Genomic DNA, 20,172 nt, shown 5'->3' on the forward strand with positions numbered 1-20,172 from the left:
TTTGCCTGTTTCAATGAGATCACCTGTCATTCTTCAAAACTCTAGAGAATTTCAGCCCAGTTTCTGCAGTCTCTCATCATCAGACAATCCCACCATCCAAGGGGATGAGACCGGTGAATCGCTGTTGCACTCCCTCTGTGACAAGTCTATCCTTCCTTAGATAAGGAAACCAAAATTGTACAGAATACTCCAGGTGTGGTCTCATCTAGACTTCATACATTTTTACTCATGTACTCAAATACACTTTCAATGAAGCCAACATACCATTTGCCTTCCTAATTGCTTGCTGCACCTGCATACTAGCTTTTAGTGTATCATGAACAAGGACACCCAGGTGCCTTTGGACATCGACACTTCCCAGCCTCTCACCATTTAAGAAATATTCTGTCTTTCTGTTTATTCTATCAAAGTGGAGAACGTCACACTTATTTACATTATATTCCATCTGCCATGTTCTTGTCCATTCATTTAACCTGTCCAAATCCCCTTGAAGCCTCCTTGCATTCATTCTGTACCTTTCAATTCAGTAAATTTTGTCTGTTCTATTTCAGATTTTATATTTAAAATGTCTCCATGGTGACAGAAGTTATTTAGATCTGATAGTGAGTTTGTTTTTGGACTGTGATTGATGTATCAACCTGTCATCTGTAGTGAATTGGAGTGAAATAGAAACAACTTCTGTCTCTCCTGCTGTTGTTAGACTGTTGGATTGAAAATGTGTCTCTTGACTTTGGCATCAGTGTCTGACTACTTCTTTTATTTGTTCCAGTGGAACTGATGAGCTGGCAGTATCTCTGTGCTTTGGGAGTGATCCTGTACCGACTGTGTGTTGGAACGAGATCACTGCACTTTTCCTTGTGTCCAAGAATCACCACATCCATTCAGGTTCCTTCATGTATTTTCCTGCAGGAATGAAAGAAATGGTGAGGTAGAAGATACAAAAGCGATCAATGTAATCATCCCAATAATAATCATTATGAACAATCACAAAATGAAAACCAGGAACACAAACAGTGTCAGTGTCTGACTCCACTGCAGTACTGCAGTATTCAGCTTCTGTTTACCAGGTGTTTGCAGTGGTTTTACAACAAGTTTGTGACATTCAGAAACAACACAAGCCCTGCACTGCTCAATGACTGGGACTGTCCGATAGAGCAGTGACCTTCACACAGTCACATTTCTATTTCAACGGAAAACAAGCAGCCACTATTTAAAATGTGCCTTTCACACTTCTCACCTGGTGTTAACAATAAATGTTCTTTTTCTAACTGTCCACATCGTTATTTTGCGGCTATTTCCCCCCCACTGTTCACTATCCAACAAACAGTGAGAGACTGGAACTAAAGCAGGAAAATTCCCTCTCCTTTGGGTGGTGAAATTGTCAGTGATTTTCAATAGTGATTTCTTCCCATTGTGTCTCCCTGAGCCTGTACAGACACTGTCCGAGAATGAACTCTCCCTTCCCCGTGTCCCCGGCTCACTCCATGTTCCGGGAGCAGCTCCTGCTCCACAGTGTCTGTTACAAACACTCCCCGACTCCCCCTCAACTTCCCACCACTCAATGCTAATCTCTGAGCACATCTGCGGACACGCTCCCAAAGCAGTGGCTGGGGAAGTCTCCATTAGCAGCTGATTTAAAGCATCTTCCCCTGATTGAGTGAATGGCCTCACAGACTGGGTTGGGGAAAGGATGCGCATGCGCTCTACTCCTGATTGTGACGTCGCACTGGGGGCGGGGCTGCATCGCGCGTGCGCAGATCTTTGCAGCAATTCTGCATTCAAACATCAATGGGAACTTTCCCCATTTCACCCTCATCAAAGTCCCAAAGAAAGTGAAGAGGGGCTTGGACTGGAGGGAGGGAGGGGCGGGGTAGGGGGAACCTAGAACCCAGAAAGCTGCCCACTTGCCCCATTTAGATGCTCAATTTGTGGTCATTCCCTTCAGGGGGTTTGTTATTATTGAGCCCCTCCTGGGAAAACAATCCGACAGAAAGAGGGGAGAAAGGAGGGAGCCGGTGTGTTTGCTGGGACCTTGCAGAATTCATTTCAGCAGCAAAAGTCCCGGGTTATATTAACCCGAGTGAAACACGCTCTCAGTGAGAGGAAAACCGAACGGCCCTTTTCATCTTTTCATTGGAAACAAAGTAGAGCCGGAAGTGCGGCGAGCAGAGCAGACACACAAGCTCAATGACAGGAGAGCTCGGCCGTCCCTGAGTTTCAGCTCCCAGCTCTTACATTTCCTCATCCACACTGTCTTTACTGTGGATGTTCAGGGGTTCCTTGTCGGATCTGAGGACTGCATCTATTAAACATTCTGAGTCAGGAGATCCACACACTCTCTGTCATCAAGATTTATGGGCAGGAATGTTTCAAAACTTTGTCTATTAAATCATTGTATTATTCACAGAACTAATGAGGCAATCGATTCATTATTCAGGCTTTGAACTTGGTTTGGGTAGACCGAAATCTGAGAGGTTCAGCACCTTTCCACTTCTTCACTAACATTACTAATTTTTTTGATGAAGTAACAGAAAAGGTTGATGAAGGGAAAGCAATGGATGTTGTCTATATGGATTTTAAGAAAGCGTTTGACAAACGACCACATAAAAGACTGGGTAACAAAACTGAGGTTCCTGAAATAGGAGGGTCAGTATCTGCTTCGATTCAAAAATGGATGAAATATCAAGAAAAGCGAGTTGTGATATTTGGTTGTTTTTCAGAATGGAAGATGGTGAACAGTGATGTCCACAAGTGTCAGTGTCAGGACCACCATATATAGAAATGACTTGAATATTGGAATCACAGAATCACAGAATTGTTACTGCACAGAAGGATGCCATTTGGCCCATCGTGTCTGCACTGACTCTCCAAATGAGCAATTCACCTCATGTCACTTCCCCGTCTTCTCCCCATATTCCTGCACATTCTTCCTTTTCAGATAACAGTGTAATTCCCCTATGAATGCTTCAATTAAACCTGCCTCCATCACATTCTCAGGCAGTTCATACTTTAACCACTCGCTGTGTGAAAAGGTTTTTCCTCATGTCGCTTTTGCTTCTTTTACCAATTACTTTAAATCTGTGCTCTCTCATTCCCGATCCTTTCACAAGTGGGAACAGTTTCTCCCTATCCACTCTGTCCACACCCCTCATCATTTTGAATACCACTATGAAATCTCCTCTTAGCCTTCTTTTCTCCAAGGGAAACAGTCATAACTTCTCCAATCTATCTTCATAACTGAAGTTCCTCATCCCTGGAACCATTCTCATGAATCTTTTCCATAATCTCTCCAATGCCTTCACATCTTTCCTAAAGTGTGGCAACCAGAACTGGACGCAGTATTTCAGCTGAGGCTAGTGTCTTATACAAGTTCAACATGACCTCCTTGTTCTTGTACTCTATGCCTCTATCACTAAAGTCGAGGATACTGTATGCTTCATTAACCACTCTCCCAACCAATAACATATAACCCCAGGTCCCTCTGCTCCTGCACCCCCTTTAGAATTGTACCCTTTATTCTATATTGTCACTCCATGTTCTTCCTACCGAAATGAATCAATTCACATTTCTCTGCATTGAACTTCACCTGTCATCTGTCCTCCCATTCCACCAACTTGTCTATGTCCTTTTGAAGTTCTACACTATCATCCTTACAGTTCACAATGCTTCCAATTTTCGTATCATCCATAAACTTTGAAATTCTGCCCTGTACACACAGGTCTTGGTCATTAATATATATCAAGAAAGGCAAGGGTCCCAACACTGACTCCTGGGGAATTCCACTACAAACCTTCCTCCAGTCCGAAGAACATCCATTGCTCACTACTCTTTGTTTACTGTCACTCAGCCAATTCCATATCCATGTTACTACTGTCCCTTTTATTCCATGAGTTATAACTTTGCTCACAAGTCTGTTGTGTTGCACTGTATCAAACTCCTTTTGAAAGTCAATAAAAGCAAAATACTGCAGATGCTAGAAATCTGAAATATAAACAAAAAGTGCTGGAAATACTCAGCAGGTCTGGCAGCATCTGTGGAGAGAGAAACAGAGTTAATGTTTCAGGTCAGTGACCATTCAGATGCTACCAGACCTTTTGAAAGTCCATGTACACCACATCAACAGCATTGCCCTCATCATCCCTCTCTGTTACCTCATCAAAAAACTCCAGCAGGACAGTTAAACATGACATTCCCTTAAGAAATCCATGCTGTCTTTCCTGAATTAACCCACATTTGTCCATGGGACTATTAATTTTGTCCCGAATTATTCTTTCGAGAAGTTTTCCCAGCACCGAAATTGAACTGACTGGGGAGTGAGACGAGGTGAGTTGCTTTAGCAGAGAACCAGCATGGGTTCGTCAGGCCGAATGGCCTCCTTCTGTGCTTTAGCCATTCTATGATTGTATGATTCTAGCAGCAACTGTTGGTGGAGAGGCAGTGATGCAGAATGGGTTGACAGAAAGGGGAAAGTCAGGGCTGGTGTGTGTTTGCAGCATTTGCAGCTTGTGTTCGGGTTTGTGAATCAAGGTGATTTGGAAGCTGTGTTCCAAATTGAAGTGTTTACTGGAAGGAAGAAGTTGATGTAAATAAAGAGTAAAACGTGTTAAGATGAAGCGTGGTGTGATTGTGGATAGCAGTAAATATAGTGTTGGTGAATTATTTGTGTTCATAAACTTCCACTGCGCCCTCTGCTGCAGGCTGCTGTTTATATCCAGCTGTGTATTCGTGCTGTGTGTTAACAGGATAAATGTTTGTTTCAACGCTGTTTATAAAGCAATAGCATTGCACTCAAACAGTCCCAGACATAGCAACACACGTACGAAAGCAAAATACTGTGGATGCTGGAAATCTGAAACATAAACAGAAAATGCTTGAAATAATCAGCAGGTCTGGCAGCATCTGTGGAGAAAGAAACAAAGTTAATGTGAGCTAAGGAAACAGATCTGAACTGTTAACTGTTTCTCTCTGCACAGATGCTGCCAGACCTGCTGAACATTTCCAGCATTTTCTGCTTTTATTACAGCAACACCTTTGATCAGCAGTAGCAGTGATAGTGCGAGCCAGGGGGCAGCCGGGAAGGTACGTTTCACGATAAATACTTACCTGGTGATTCGGCAGACACGGACACGGGGACTGCTGGGTAAGTGAACTTATATATTCGGGCAGTGGCTAAACCCGAAACACTACACGTGTAGTGTCTCCCACCCATCCTCCTCCTCCAACCAAAAAAAAAAGACTCTTGTGTGGAGGGTTTGGTAAGGTAAGGTTTTCCTTTATATTTTTTAATTCTCTGTTGTCAATTTAGAGCAGAGGGGATGGAAGCTAGGGCAGTTGCATGCTCCTCTTGCAGGATGTGGGAGGTAAGGGTCACCACTTGTGTCCCTGCTGACTTCACCTGTGAGAAGTGCACCCAACTCCAGCTCCTCACAGACCGCGTTAGGGAACAGGAGCTGGAGCTGGATGAACTTCGGATCATGCGGGAGGCAGAGGGGATGATAGAGAGCAGTTATAGGGAAGTACTGACACCTAAGTCACAGGGGAAAGGTAGCTGGGTGACCGTCAGGGGAGGGAAAGGGAATAGGCGCACAGTGCAGGGATCCCCTGTGGCCGTTCCCCTCAATAATAAGTATACCGTTTTGGATACGGTTGTGGGGGGGGACCTACCAGGAGAAAGCCACAGTGGCCAGGTCTCTGGCACTGAGCCTGGCTCTGCGGCTCAGAAGGGAAGGGTGGAGAATAGGAGAGCGATAGTGATAGGAGATTCAATGGTTAGAGGAACAGACAGGAGATTCTGTGGTCGCGAACGAGACACCCGGATGGTATGTTGCCTCCCGGGTGCCAGGGTCATTGATGTCTCGGATCGAGCCTACAGGATTCTTAAAGGGGAGGGGGATAAGCCAGAAGTCATGGTACATATCGGTACCAATGACATAGCTAGGAAAAGGGATGAGGACCTGAAAGGCGAATATACGAGTTAGGTTGGAAGCTAAAAGGCAGGACGAGCAGAGTAGTAATCTCAGGATTGATACCGGTGCCACGTGCTAGTCAGGCTCGAAACAGAGAGCGAGTGCAGCTGAACACGTGGCTACAGAGCTGGTGTAGGAGGGAGGGCTTCAGTTATGTGGATCATTGGGATACCTTCTGGGGAAGGTGGGACCTGTACAAGAAGGACGGGTTGCATCTGAACTGGAGGGGCACCAATATCCTGGACGGGAGGTTTGCTAGAGCTCTTTGGGAGGGTATAAACGAGTTTGGCAGGGGGATGGGAACAGGAGCTATGGATATGTGGATGGGGTAGCTGTTGAAAAGGCAGATACAGAGTGCAGAGAGTCTGTGACGAAGGTTAGACAGTTGACAGGGCAAAGTTGCAGCCAGTACGATGGGTTAAAGTGTGTCTATTTTAATGCAAGCAGTGTCAGGAATAAGGGTGATGAAATTAGAGCATGGATCAGTACTTCGAGCTACGATGTTGTGGCCATTACGGAGACGTGGATATCACAGGGGCAGGAATGGATGTTGGATGTTCCGGGCTTTAGATGTTTCAAAAGGAATAGGGTGGGAGGTAAAAGAAGTGGGGGAGTGGCATTGTCAATCAGTGATAGCATCACAGCTGCAGAAAGGGAGGTCATCGAGGAGGGTTTGTCTACTGAGTCATTATGGGTGGAAGTCAGAAACAGAAAAGGAGCAGTCACTTTATTGGGAGTTTTCTATAGACCCCCCAATAGCAACAGAGACACGGAGGAACAGATTGGGAGGCAGATTTTGGAAAGGTGCAGAACTAACAGGGTTGTTGTCATGGGTGACTTCAACTTCCCTAATATTGATTGGAACCTCCTTAGTGCAAATAGTTTGGATGGAGCAGTTTTTGTCAGGTGTGTCCAGGAAGGTTTCCTGACACAATATGTAGATAAGCCGACGAGAAGGGAGGCTATGTTGGATTTGGTGCTTGGCAACGAACCAGGCCAGGTGGCAGATCTCTCGGTGGGAGAGCATTTCGGTGATAGTGATCACAACTCCCTGACCTTTACTATACTCATGGAGAGGGACAGGAGTGGACGGGATGGGAAAATATTTAATTGGGGGAGGGGGAATTACAATGCTATTAGGCAGGAACTGGGGTGCATAAATTGGGAACAGATGTTCTCAGGGAAATGCACAACAGAAATGTGGAGGTTGTTTAGGGAGCACTTGCTGCGAATGCTGGATAGGTGTGTCCCGATGAGGCAAGGAAGGGATGGTAGGGTGAAGGAACCTTGGATGACAAGAAATGTGGAACAGCTAGTCAAGAGGAAGAAGGAAGCTTACTTAAGGTTGAGGAAGCAAGGATCAGACAGGGCTCTAGAGGGTTACAAGGTAGCCAGGAAGGAACTGAAGAATGGACTTAGGAGACCTAGAAGGGGACATGAAAAAGTCTTGGCGGTTAGGATTAAGGAAAATCCCAATGCGTTCTACACTTATGTGAGGAACAAGAGGATGGCCAGAGTGAGGGTAGGGCCGATCAGGGATAGTGAAGGGAACTTGTGCCTGGAGTCGGAGGAGGTAGGGGAGGTCCTAAATGAATACTTTGCTTCAGTATTCACTAGTGAGAGGGACCTGGTCTTTGTGAGGACAGCGTGAAACAGGCTGATATGCTCGAACAGGTTGATGTTAAGAAGGAGGATGTGCTGGAAATTTTGAAAGACATGAGGACAGATAATTCCCTTGGGCCAGATGGGATATACCCAAGGATATTACGGGAGGCGAGGGAAGAGATTGCCGCGCCTTTGGCGATGATCTTTGCGTCCTCACTGTCCACTGGAGTAGTACCAGATGATTGGAGGGTGGCAAATGTTATTCCCTTGTTCAAGAACGGGAATAGGGATAACCCTGGGAATTAGAGACCAGTCAGTCTTACGGAGGTAGTGGGCATATTATTAGAGAGGATTCTGAGAGACAGGATTCATGATTAGTTGGAAAAGCATAGTTTGATTAGAGACAGTCAGCATGGCTTTGTGAGGGGCAGGTCATGCCTCACAAGCCTTATTGAGTTCTTTGAAGTTGTGACAAAACACATTGATGAAGGAATAGCAGTGGATGTGGTGTATATGGATTTCAGCAAGGCGTTTGATAAGGTTCCCCATGGTAGGGTCATTCAGAAAGTAAGGAGGCATGGGATACAGGGAAAGTTGGCTGTCTGGATACAGAATTGGCTGGCCCATAGAAGACAGAGGGTGGTAGTAGATGGAAAGTATTCAGCCTGGAGCTCGGTGACCAGTGGTGTTCCGCAGGGATCTGTTCTGGGACCTCTGCTCTTTGTGATTTTTATAAATGACTTGGATGAGGAAGTGGAAGTCTGGGTTAGCAAGCTGGCGATGACACGAAGGTTGCTGGAGTTGTGGATAGTGTGGAAGGCTGTCGCAGGTTGCAACGGGACATTGACAGGATTCAGAGCTGGGCTGAGAAGTGGCAGATGGAGTTCAACCTGGAAAAGTGTGAAGTGATTCATTTTGGAAGGTCGAATTTGAATGCAGAATACAGGCTAAAAGACAGGATTCTTGGTAGTGTGGAGGAACAGAGGGATCTTGTGGCCCATGTCCATAGATCGCTCAAAGTTGCCACCCAAGTTGATAGGGTTGTTAAGAAGGCGTATGGTGTGTTGGCTTTCATTAACAGGGGGATTGAGTTTAAGAGCCGCGAGGTTATGCTGCAGCTCTATAAAGCCCTGGTTAGACCACACTTGGAATATTGTGTTCAGTTCTGGTCGTCTCATTTTCGGAAGGATGTGGAAGCTTTAGAGAGGGTGCAGAGGAGATTTATCAGGGTGCTGCCTGGACTGGAGGGCATGTCTTACGAAGAAAGGTTGAGGGTGCGAGGGCTTTTCTCACTGGAACGAAGAAGGATGAGAGGTGACTTGATAGAGGGGTACAAGATGATGAGAGGCATAGATAGAGTGGATAGACAGAGACTTTTTCCCAGGGTGGAAAGGGCTATCACCAGGGGGCATAATTTTAAGGTGATGGAGGAAGGTTTCGGGGAGATGTCAGAGGTAGGTTCTTTACACAGAGAGTGGTGGGTGCGTGGAATGCACTGCCAGTGGTGCTTGTAGAAGCAGATACATTAGGGACATTTAAGCGTCTCTTGGATAGGTACATGGATGATAGTAGAATGAAGGGTATGTAGGTAGTTTTGATCTTAGAGTAGGTTAAAGGTTCGGCACAACATCGTGGGCCGAAGGGCCTGTACTGTGCTGTACTGTTCTGTGTTCTATGTTCTATAACACAGGTGTTGGGAGGCTCAGCCTGGCTACGCAATGTTACAAGGACGCTGAGTGACATCATCGACAACGGGACAGAGAGAAAAACACACAGAAAAGTAATAGACTGTGAGGAAATAAAAGTGAGGAACGGAGAGAGACAGACAACGAAACTGAGTTGGAGAAACAAGGCATTTGCATGATTGTGTTCTCCCTGTTGTGTAACGGTATTTCCTGTTGTGTAAATATGTTTTCTGTTGTGTAAAGATGTACCCTGTTGTTGTGTAAAGGTTTTCCCTGTTATTGTTTTATTTTCTGTTACTGACCGTCTCCTCACTGTGACCATTTGTCCTGGTTTTATCGTGGCCAACATCACCATCTGGTGGTGGAGAGGAGGCTCTGCAGGAAGGGGTTGACAAAGTGGGAGAGACTCGGCTGGTCCATGTTTGCAGTTTGTGTTCTTGTGAGCAAAAGTGATTTGTTAGTGATTGATGTGTTCACTCGAAGGAAAAAGCTGATTGCAATCGAGCGCATCTTGTTATTATGGGGTAATACTTGATGTTTTGAAAGTAAACTCATTGTGTTATTACCAAACATAAATAGCAGAGAATGGTTTCGATCCATCGACCTCTGGGTTATGGGCCCAGCACGCTTCCGCTGCGCCACTCTGCTAACTGCTGTTTGAAATTTCAGCTGCCTGTTAGTGAAATATGTTCATTTCCCCAATGTTTTTAGAAAAATAGGATTGTCGTCGGATTTCTCAAGAATCCCGGACTCAGCAACACACGTGCTGACGGACTCACCCTCACTGCACAATGACACAAGGACACAGAGTAACAGCACCGACAATGAGGCAGACAGAGAAAGACACACAGAAAACCAGGAAGAGATTATCAAGCCCCAGAAGGGAACAGACAGAGAAAGGTACTGAGCAAACCAGCAAGAGACAGCGAAAGACCAATGATTTATGTAATTGTGTTCTCTGTTGTGTAAAGATGTTCCCTGTGTTCTTTTAAATATATTTCATGCTGTGTAATATGTTCTCTGTTGTGTTACTGTATTCGCTGTTGTGTAAAGATGTTCTCTGTTATTATGTAAAATGGTTCCCTGTTGGGTCAAGATCTTCTCAGTTGTGTAAATATGATCCGTCTTGTGTAAAAGTGTTCCCGGTTGTTTAAATATGTTCCCTGCTCTGTAATGTAGAGCTGAGTCTGCACTAATGGAATTGCTACAGTATCTTCCAGTCTGATACTGGATGAGGGCTCGAATGTGATCCAAAGCACAGTCTATACAAATTGAATTGCTATTGTATCTTTTAGTTTCACAATCCGGGGGAGTTTTAAACTGAATTCTCAGTTTGTATCTCAGGTTGTACTATCTTTCAGATTCTCTCAATCTGATATTGCACTTGAGATTTAGACTTAAGAAAGGATGTACTGGGATTGGAGGAGTTCAAAAGAGATTCACTCAGCTGATTCCTGGGATGAAGGGGTTGAATTATGAAGAACGGCTAAACAGGTTATTCATTCGTGTTTAGAACAATGAGGGGTGATCTTTTTGAAACGTACACGATTCTGAGGGGGCTTAACAGGGTGAAGAAGGGTCTCTGACCTGAAACATTAACTCTGCTTCTCTCTTCACAGATGCTGCCAGACCTGCTGAGTATTTCCAGCATTTCTTGTTTTTATTAACAGGGTAGATGTTGGGAAAATGTTTCCACCAGTGGGGGAATCCCAACCTAGGCGACATAGTTACAGAATAAGGGGACACTCATTTAAAACTGCGAAGCAAAGGAATTTCTTCTCTCAGAGGGTAGTGAATGTCTGGAATTCTCTACCCCAGACAGTATTGAAGGCTAAATCACTGAAAGTATTTAAAGAGGAAGTAAATAGATTTTTGAAATATTGGAGAGTTGAGGGCTATGAAGAGCTGGCATGAAAGAGGAATTGAGGTCTGGGGCAGATCAGCCATGATCTTAATGAATGGCGGGGCAGGTTTGAGGGGCCGAATGGCCTACTCCTGCTCCTATTTCTTCTGTTCTTATGTTATGTTATATCTAATGTATATGTCAGGATGCACTATGGGAATTAATACTGAAACTTATAAACTCATAATGTGTGTAAATATTGGGCTGATATTTAACTTGAATCTCAGAGTACATTATTGTAGTTAATTCTGTAAGTTTGAAAAGGGAACTCTGTGCTATAATGAAAACAAGAAATGCTGGAAATACTCAGCAGGTCAGGCAGCATATGTACAGAGAGAAGCAAAGTGAACGTTTCAGGTCAGTGACCTTTCAGATGCTGCCAGACCATTTGAAAGTCCATGTACACCACATCAACAGCATTGCCCTCATCACCCCTCTCTGTTACCACATCAAAAAACTCCCGCAGGACGGTTAAACATGATTTTCCCTTAAGAAATCCATGCTGCCTTTCTTGAATTAACCCACATTTGTCCATGGGACTATTGATTTTGTCCCGAATTATTCTTTCGAGAAGTTTTCCCACCTTCAAAATTGAACTGACTGGGGAGTGAAATGAGGTGAGTTGCTCTTACAGAGAGCCAGCACGGGTTCGACAGGCTGAATGGCCTCCTTCTGTGCTGTAGCCATTCTATGATTGTATGATTCTAGCAACAACTGTTGGTGGAGAGGCAGTGATGCAGGAATGGGTAGACAGAAAGGGGAAAGTCTGGGCTGGTGTGTGTTTGGGTTTGTGAATAAAGGTGATTTGGAAGCTGTGTTCCAAATTGAAGTGTTTACTGGAAGGAAGAAGTTGATGTAAATAAAGAGTAAAACGTGTGAAAATGAAGCGTGGTGTGATTGGGGATGGCAGTAAATATAGTGTTGGTGAATTATTTGTGTTAATAAACTTCCACTGCGCCCTCTGCTACAAGCTGCTGTTTATATCCAGCTGTGTATTAGTGCTGTGTGTTAGTGAGATAAATGTTTGTTTCAACGCTGTTTATAAAGCAATAGCATTGCACTCAAACAGTCCCAGACATAGCAACACACGTACAAAAGCAAAATACTGCGGATGCTGGAAATCTGAAATATAAAAAGAAAATGCTTGAAATAATCAGCAGGTCTGGCAGCATCTGTGGAGAGAGAACAAAGTTAATGTGAGCTAAGGAAGCAGACCTGAACTGTTAACTGTTTCTCTCTGCACAGATGCTGCCAGACCTACAGAGCATTTCCAGCATTTTCTGTTTTTATTACAGCAACACAGGTGTTGGGAGGCTCAGCCTGGCTACACAATGTTACATGGACGCTGAGTAACACCATAGAAAACGGGACAGAGAGAAAAACACACAGAAAACCAATAGACTGTGAGGAAGCAAAAGTGAGGAACAGAGAGAGAGACAACGAGACTTAGATGGAGAAACAAGGCATTTGTATGATTCTGTTCTCCCTGTTGTCTAAAGGTATTTCCAGGCGTGTAAATATGTTTTCTGTTGTGTAAAGATGTACCCTGTTGTTGTGTAAAGGTTTTCCCTGTTATTGTTATATTTTCTGTTGCTGACCGTCTCCTCACTGTGACCATTTGTCCTGGTTTTATTGTGGCCAACATCACCATCTGGTGGTGGAGAAGAGGCTCTGCAGGAGGGTGTTGACAAAGTGGGAGAGACTCGGCTGGTCCATGTTTGCAGCTTGTGTTCGTGTGAGCAAAAGTGATTTGTTACTGATTGATGTGCTCACTAGAAAGAAGAAGCTGACTGCAATAGAGTGCCTTTGGAAGCATCTTGTTATTATTATCAGGACTCAGAAAGGAACAGACAGAGAAAGGTGCTGATCAAACCAGCAAGAGACAGCGAGAGACTGATGAACACCACTTGGAGGGAGCACTGAGGGTGGCAAGGACACAGAATGTAGTCTGGCTGGGGGATGTCAATGTCCATCACCATGAGTGGCTCGGTAGCACCACTACTGACCATGCTGGCCGAGTCCCAACAGACATAGCTGCTCGATTGGGTCTGCAGTAGGTGGTGAGGGAACTAACAAGAGGGAAAAAATACTTGACCTCATCCTCACCAATCTGCCTGCCGCAGATGCATCAGTCCATGACAGTATTGGTAGGAGTGACCACTGCACAGTCCTTGTGGAGATGATGTCCTGTCTTCACATTGAGGATACCCTGTATTGTGTTGGGTGCCACTACCACTGTGCTAAATGGGATGGATTTTGAACAGATCTAGCACTGTATAACTGGGCATCCATTAGGTGCTGTGGACCATTAGCAGCAGCAGAATTGCAGTCAACCACATTCTATAACCTCACGGCCCGGCATATTCCCCCTCTCTAACATTACCAACAAGCTGGGGGATCAACCCTAATTCAATGAAGAGTGCAGGAGGGCATGCCAGGAGCAGCACCAGGCATACCTTGAAATGAGGCATCAGCCTGATGAAGCTACAGCCCAGGACTACTTTCATGCCAAACAGCAGAAGCAACATGTAATAGACAGGGCTAAGTGATCCCACAACCAACGGATCAGATCTACACCCTGCCACATCCAATGATGAATGGTGGTGGACAATTAAACAACCAACAGGAGGAGGTGGCTCCACAAATATCCCCAACCTCAATGATGGGGGAGCCCAGCACATCAGTGCAAAAGACAAGGATGAAGAATTTGAAACAATCTTCAGCCAGAAGTGCCGGGTTGATAATCCATCTCGGCCTCCTTCTGAAGTCCCCAGCATCACAGATGCCAGTCTTCAGCCAATTCGATTCACACAACGTGATATCAAGAAACGACTGAAGGCTCTGGATACAGCAAAGGCTACGGGCCCTGACAATATTCCGGCAATAGTACTGAAGACCTGTGCTCCAGAACTTGCCGCGCCCCGACCCAAGCTGTTCCAGTACAGGTACAACACTGGCATCTACCCGGCAATGTGGAAAATTGCCCAGGTATGTCCTGTACACAAAAAGCTGGACAATTGCAACCCAGCCAATTACTGCCTCATCAGTCCACTCTCAATCATCAGTATAGTGATGGAAGATGACATCGACGGGGCACTTGCTTTGCAATAACCTGTTCAGTGACGCTCAGTTGGGTTCCGCCAGGGCCATTCAGCTCCTGACCTCATTACAACCTTGGTTCAAACAAGGACAAAAGAGCTGACCTCAAGAGGTGAGGTGAGAGTGTCTGCCCTTGACATCAAGGTAGCATTTGACTGAGTATGGCATCAAGGAGCCAGAGCAAAACTGGAGTCAATAGGAATCAAGAGGAAAACTCTCCACTGGTTGGAATCGTACCTAGCACAAAGGAAAATGGTTGTGATTGTTGGAGGTCAATCATCTCAGCTCCAGGCCATTACTGCTGGAGTTCCTCAGGGTAGTATCCTCGGCCCAACCTTCTTCACTATTTCATCAGTGACCTTCCTTCAATCATAAGGTCAGAAGTGGGGATGTTCACTGATGATTGCAACATTTAGCACCATTCGCGACTCCGCAGATACTGAAAAAGTCCATGTAGAAATGCAGCAAGACCTGGACAATATCCAGGCTTGGGCTGATAAGTGGCAAGTAACATTCGCGCCACACAAGTGCCAGGCAATGACCATCTCGAACAAGAGAGAATCTAACGATCTCCCATTGACATTCAACAGCATTACGATCGCTGAATCCCCCACTATCAAATTCCCGGGGGTTCCCATTGACCAGAAACTGAACTGGAGTAGCCTTATAAATAGTGTGACTACATGAGCTGGTCAGAGGGTAGGAAGCATGCGGTGAGTAGCTCACCTCATGACTCCCCAAGCCTGTCCACTACTTACAAGGAACAAGTCTGGAGTGTGATGGAACACTCTGCACTTGCCCGGATGGGTGCAGCTCCAACAACATTCAAGAAGCTCGACACCATCCAGGACAAAGCAACATGCTTGATTGGCACCCCATCCACAACATTCACTCCCTTCACCACTGACGTACAGTGGCAGCAGTGTGTACCATCTACAAGATGCACTGCAACAATGCACCAATGCTACTCAGGCAGCACCTTCCAAAACTGCATCCTCTACTGCTTAGAAGGACAACGGCAGCAGATGCATGGGAATACCACCACCTGAAAGTTCTCCACCAAGCTACACATCATCCTGACTTGGAACTATATCGCCATTCCTCCACTTTCGCTGGGTAAAAATCAAGGAACTCCCTTCCTAATAGCACTGTGGGTGTACCTACCCCACATGGACTGCAGTGGTTCAAGAAGGAAGCTCACCACCACCTTCTCATGGGCAATTAGGGATGGACAATAAATGCTGGCCTGGCTGGCGACGTCCACATCCCATGAAACAAATAATTGAATACAGTAACAGCTCATCTCAATTCCTCGTATTTCTAAATCCCACCAGTCCAACATAAGCTAAACAATTATTGCATGTTGTGATTGACGGTCTGGTCTGTAAACTGCACTGTTTACAATCACAGATTGCTGACATTTGCTAACTGGAAATGAGATCTGCAAAATCGGGACAGTAGTTCACACAGTCTGTCAGTGTGAAAGAATCAGGCAATGTGAGGTAATAGAATTTGTCTGTAAATGTTACACTCATATTGCTTTATATTTTTATATTGAAAATAAAAGTAATCATTTCGTGAAAATAGTGTCCAAACTTTGGTAGCCAGTTGTTTTCGTCTTGCACTCAGCAGGGCAATCCACAAGAATACCAATTTAAGGGAAAAAAACAACTTTCTTCTGTATGAGAATAGAATGCTGATTGGTTTGCATGTGAACTCTGATTGGTCGAGGCATTGCCATTCAGAATGCATCAGTTTATGGTTACTGACAGATAACTGCCCAGCTTTGTTTGAAATTTAAACCAGGCAGCTTGACTCTGATTGGTCACGGCATTGCCCTGAGGAATGAGCCAGTGAATGGCTGTCACTTATTTTGTTTAGCTGAAACTGGCACAATATGTGTGCATGCTCTTTCTGTCTGCAAAGAACAGAGCCCTGTGTATTAATATATGTAGCTTACAGTACACACCAATGAACCACACTGTGAGCCCTACTGACAGTCTTAAATCGGTTGTCAGTGTAATTCTTAGCACACTGAGAATTATTTAGCAAATGTTGTCCTATTGTGGAATCACATCTCATGTTGGATACTGTGTTTTGAGTTTTGCAAGCACGGGTTGGTTGGATAGGGCCCATTGCGAACAGTGGAAGGGACATGTTATTTGATACAATACGCCAGTTTTGGGATGTACGGTCTAGAAACCGAGCATCACACTGATATTGAAATTCATATATCACGTTACTTATTTGTGTGATAGGCAGGACGTCTCTTTTGCTTGACAGCAGCATCCTGTTAGTGGTGAACACCACACTTGTTGCTCCTGCACAGTAACAGCAGGAAACAGCTCGCTTCACCTGTTACTCAAATACTGGGGATATATTACCTTTCCAGGGTAATTTGAGGGAGACTGGGCACTTTTCAGGGCTCAAAACGACGGCCTTCAGCCCGTTTCTCAGTTTGTGTGATATACAGTGAGAAATGATCTGATCAGTGTAGCCATTGTAATGCAGGATGTCTTTGATTCGCCCTATTTCAGCATCAAGTTTGCATGGTGAGCAAATGGCACAGCCCTGTTTATGAGGTTGTCGATAAGACCAATCTTATAGCGCGTGGAACTGTAATAATCCCAACGCGTGTATTGACCAGTGAAGGTAGGTTTGTGGTAGACCATGGTAGAAAACCACTTAGCAGATTTCTCAACTAGTACATCAAGGAAAGGGAGCTCATTTGACTGCTCCATTCCAAAGGTGAATTTGAGGGCAGGATGGAGCCCATGAAGACGTGCGAGGAAATTATTTCATGCAGCTGCGGATTCAAATATAGCAAACGTATCATCTACATATTGGAAATATGCAAGAGATAGGAGGTTAGGTGTCATTCCCTCAAAAACAGGTTTGTCATGGAATCCAACAAAGATGTTTGTGAGAGCTGGGCCCAGAGGGGATCCCATGGCAACACCAGCGATACATGGTGTCAATAAAACTGAACTCAACTGTGCGAGTTGCCGAGTTCATAAGCTCAATGAATACTGATTCACACAATGGTGACGGGTCTAGATCGCCATGATATAGCACTGCAGTGCAAATATCTATGGCTTCCTGAAGTGGTACATTGGTGAATAGGCTAGCAATGTCAAATGAACACATGGACACGGCATTGCTGTCGATATGCAAGTCCTGTATTGTCTTCACAAATGTGAAGGAATCCATCACCGTGTATGTGGAGAACATGCTCAAAAACTGGTTGTAACAATTTGCCCAATCATTTGGCAAATTCATTTCAGGATACTATTTACATTACTGCAAATAAAGGAAACACAACGACACAAAGAATTGAGCACAACGCTGAAAGTTTCACAGCAAATAGTCAAATGGGAAAAGGATGAAATACAGAAAGAAGAAGTCGAAAATGCTGAAAACACTCAGCCAGTCCGGAAACAACTGTGGAGAAGAGAAGCTCGGGTTAATGGTCCTGTTCTGTGACCCTTCTATGGACCTGAAACATTGCTCCTACCTTCCTCTCTCCACAGATACTGCTGGAGCTGCTGAGTGTTTCCAGAATCTTCTGTTATTATTCAGGTTTCCAGTGTGTGCAGTATTTCTCTTTTTGAAAACAAAATATTCCCTGAGAGGAATGGAACTTTACATAAAAAATAGGAGTAGGCCATTCGGCCCGTCGAAATAGCTCTGCCATTCAATAAGATCACAGCTGATCTCCGACATCAACTCCATCTTACCACACTGGCACAGATCCCTTGATTCCCTTAGTATCCAAAAACCTATCAATCTCTCTCTTGGATATACCCAATGATTGAGCATCCACATCTCTAGAGTCACAGAGAGATACAGCACTGAAAAAGGCCCTTCGGCCCACCGTGTCTGTGCCCACCAACAACCACCCATTTATACTAATCCTACATTCATCCCATATTCCCTACCACATTCCCACCATTCTCCTACCACCTATCTACACTAGCGGCAATTTACAATGGTCAATTTACCAATCAACCTGCAAGTCTTTGGCTGTGGGAGGAAACTGGAGCACCCGGCGGAAACCCAAGCGGTCACAGAGAAAACTTGCAAACTCTGCACAGGCAATACCCTGAGCGGAGCCGATGTCACTGGAGCTGTGAGGCTGCGGTGCTAACCACTGCGCGTAGAGAATTCCAAAGATTCACAATACTTTGAGTGAAAAGAAATTCTCCTCTTCTCAGTCCAAAATGATGGAGCCATTTATACTGAGACTGTGATTCCTAGTTCTAGATTCCCCAGCCAGAGGAATCATCCTCCCAGCACTTACCCTGTTAAATACCTTAAGATTTTTAGGTGCCAGTAAGATTACCTCTCACTCTTCTAAATTCTGAGGAATATCGGCCTCGTCTACTCAATCTCTTCTTATAGGACAATCCCCTCATCCCAGGAAGCAATGGAGTGACACTTTGATACACTTCCTTTAAGGCAAGTATATCCTTCCTTAGATAAGGGGACCAAAACTGTGCACAGTGCTCCAGGTGTGATCTCACCAAGGCTCTGTCTAATTGTAGTCAAACTTCTTTATTCTTATAAAAACTCTTCACAATGTTGAACACAACTATTAACTGCCCCATTAACATCTCTGCTCTAAGAAGAAGGACCCCAGCTTCACACACCTATTCTTTCCACATTAGCTGAATTCCTGCATCTCTGATACATTCTAGTAAATCTCCTCTGCGCCCTCTCTAAGGCCTTGACATTCCTGCTAAAGTGTGGAGCATGGAATTAGACTCAATGCTCCAGCTGAGGCCTATAACCAGTGAGATTTATAAAGGTTCAGCCTCAATTCCTTGTCTGTGTCCCGGACTCCCATTTCTGGTTTCTGACTCAATGTCGGCTCTGAGCTGTTGAAACTGCCTGAAGAAACATTTCCACCCAACAAAGCGCTCGGAATGTGAGAAGGGACAAAGTGAGTGACCAAGTACATTAACTCCAAGTAAAACTCCACCTTGTAGTGAAAACACTCGAAACACAACGGCTCTTTTAAGAGCCACCCACAATCTCTCTGAAAAAGCTGCACCAACATCTCTCTAGAATTGGTTTATTTAATTGGTTTTAATGCTCAGTCACCCTCTGGAACTTTCTCACTGTCTTTGTGTTTTCTGTTTCAATCTGGTATGAAGATTCTGGGAAGATGAGGGGCGGCACAGTGGCGCAGTGGTTAGCACCGCAGCCTCACAGCTCCCGGGACCCGGGTTCAATTCTGGGTGCTGCTTGTGTGGAGTTTGCAAGTTCTCCCTGTGTCTGCGTGGGTTTTTTCCGGGTGCTCCGGTTTCCTCCCACATGCCAAAGACTTGCAGGTTGATAGGTTAATTAGCCATTATAAATTGCCCCCAGTATAGGTAGGTGGCAGGGAAATATCGGGACAGGTGGGGATGTGGTAGGAATATGGGATTACTGTAGGATCAGTATGAATGGGTGGTTGATGTTTGGCACAGACTCGAAGGGCCTGCTTCAGTGCTGTTTCTCTAAACTAAATCTAAACTGGCTGGGAGGATCTTTGTGGTTTTCCTGCAGAAACACAAAACAAAGTCTCTTTTCAGAGTCACCCACCGCCTCATGGGGACAGCAGTGACATGGGAACGGGAGCTGGGGTGTGTTTTCTGCCGGAAATATCAGTTAATGATTTATGTTGTTCTCTCGTTATATTCCAATCTCTGAATTGAGCCTTTCCACCGCACCAGGGTTATGGGGAGAGTTTTCATCGTTTCTTTTCCAAACGTACAGACGATGTTATAAAGTTGCTGATTTATCCAGATGGCGGATTCTCCCCTCACAGTGAAAAGTAACATCGCACCTTCACATCTGCCCATTGTTTTATAATTGAATAATTAGACAAATGGAATTATTTGTGATGTTATTTCCCCCGAGACGGTGTTTC

At 44.9% G+C, this 20,172-nt stretch overlaps 1 non-coding gene across 1 annotated transcript; it reads right to left on the minus strand.

Annotated features, from left to right (window-relative positions):
- Positions 1-9,832: 9,832 nt before the first annotated feature.
- trnam-cau (transfer RNA methionine (anticodon CAU)) lies at positions 9,833-9,904 on the minus strand. The gene has a single exon. It is a non-coding gene; the product is annotated as a tRNA-Met (tRNA).
- Between the last annotated feature and the right edge of the window lie 10,268 nt (positions 9,905-20,172).

Source organism: Heterodontus francisci, unplaced genomic scaffold, assembly GCF_036365525.1.
Source record: "Heterodontus francisci isolate sHetFra1 unplaced genomic scaffold, sHetFra1.hap1 HAP1_SCAFFOLD_337, whole genome shotgun sequence".
NCBI classification, from domain to species: domain Eukaryota; kingdom Metazoa; phylum Chordata; class Chondrichthyes; order Heterodontiformes; family Heterodontidae; genus Heterodontus; species Heterodontus francisci.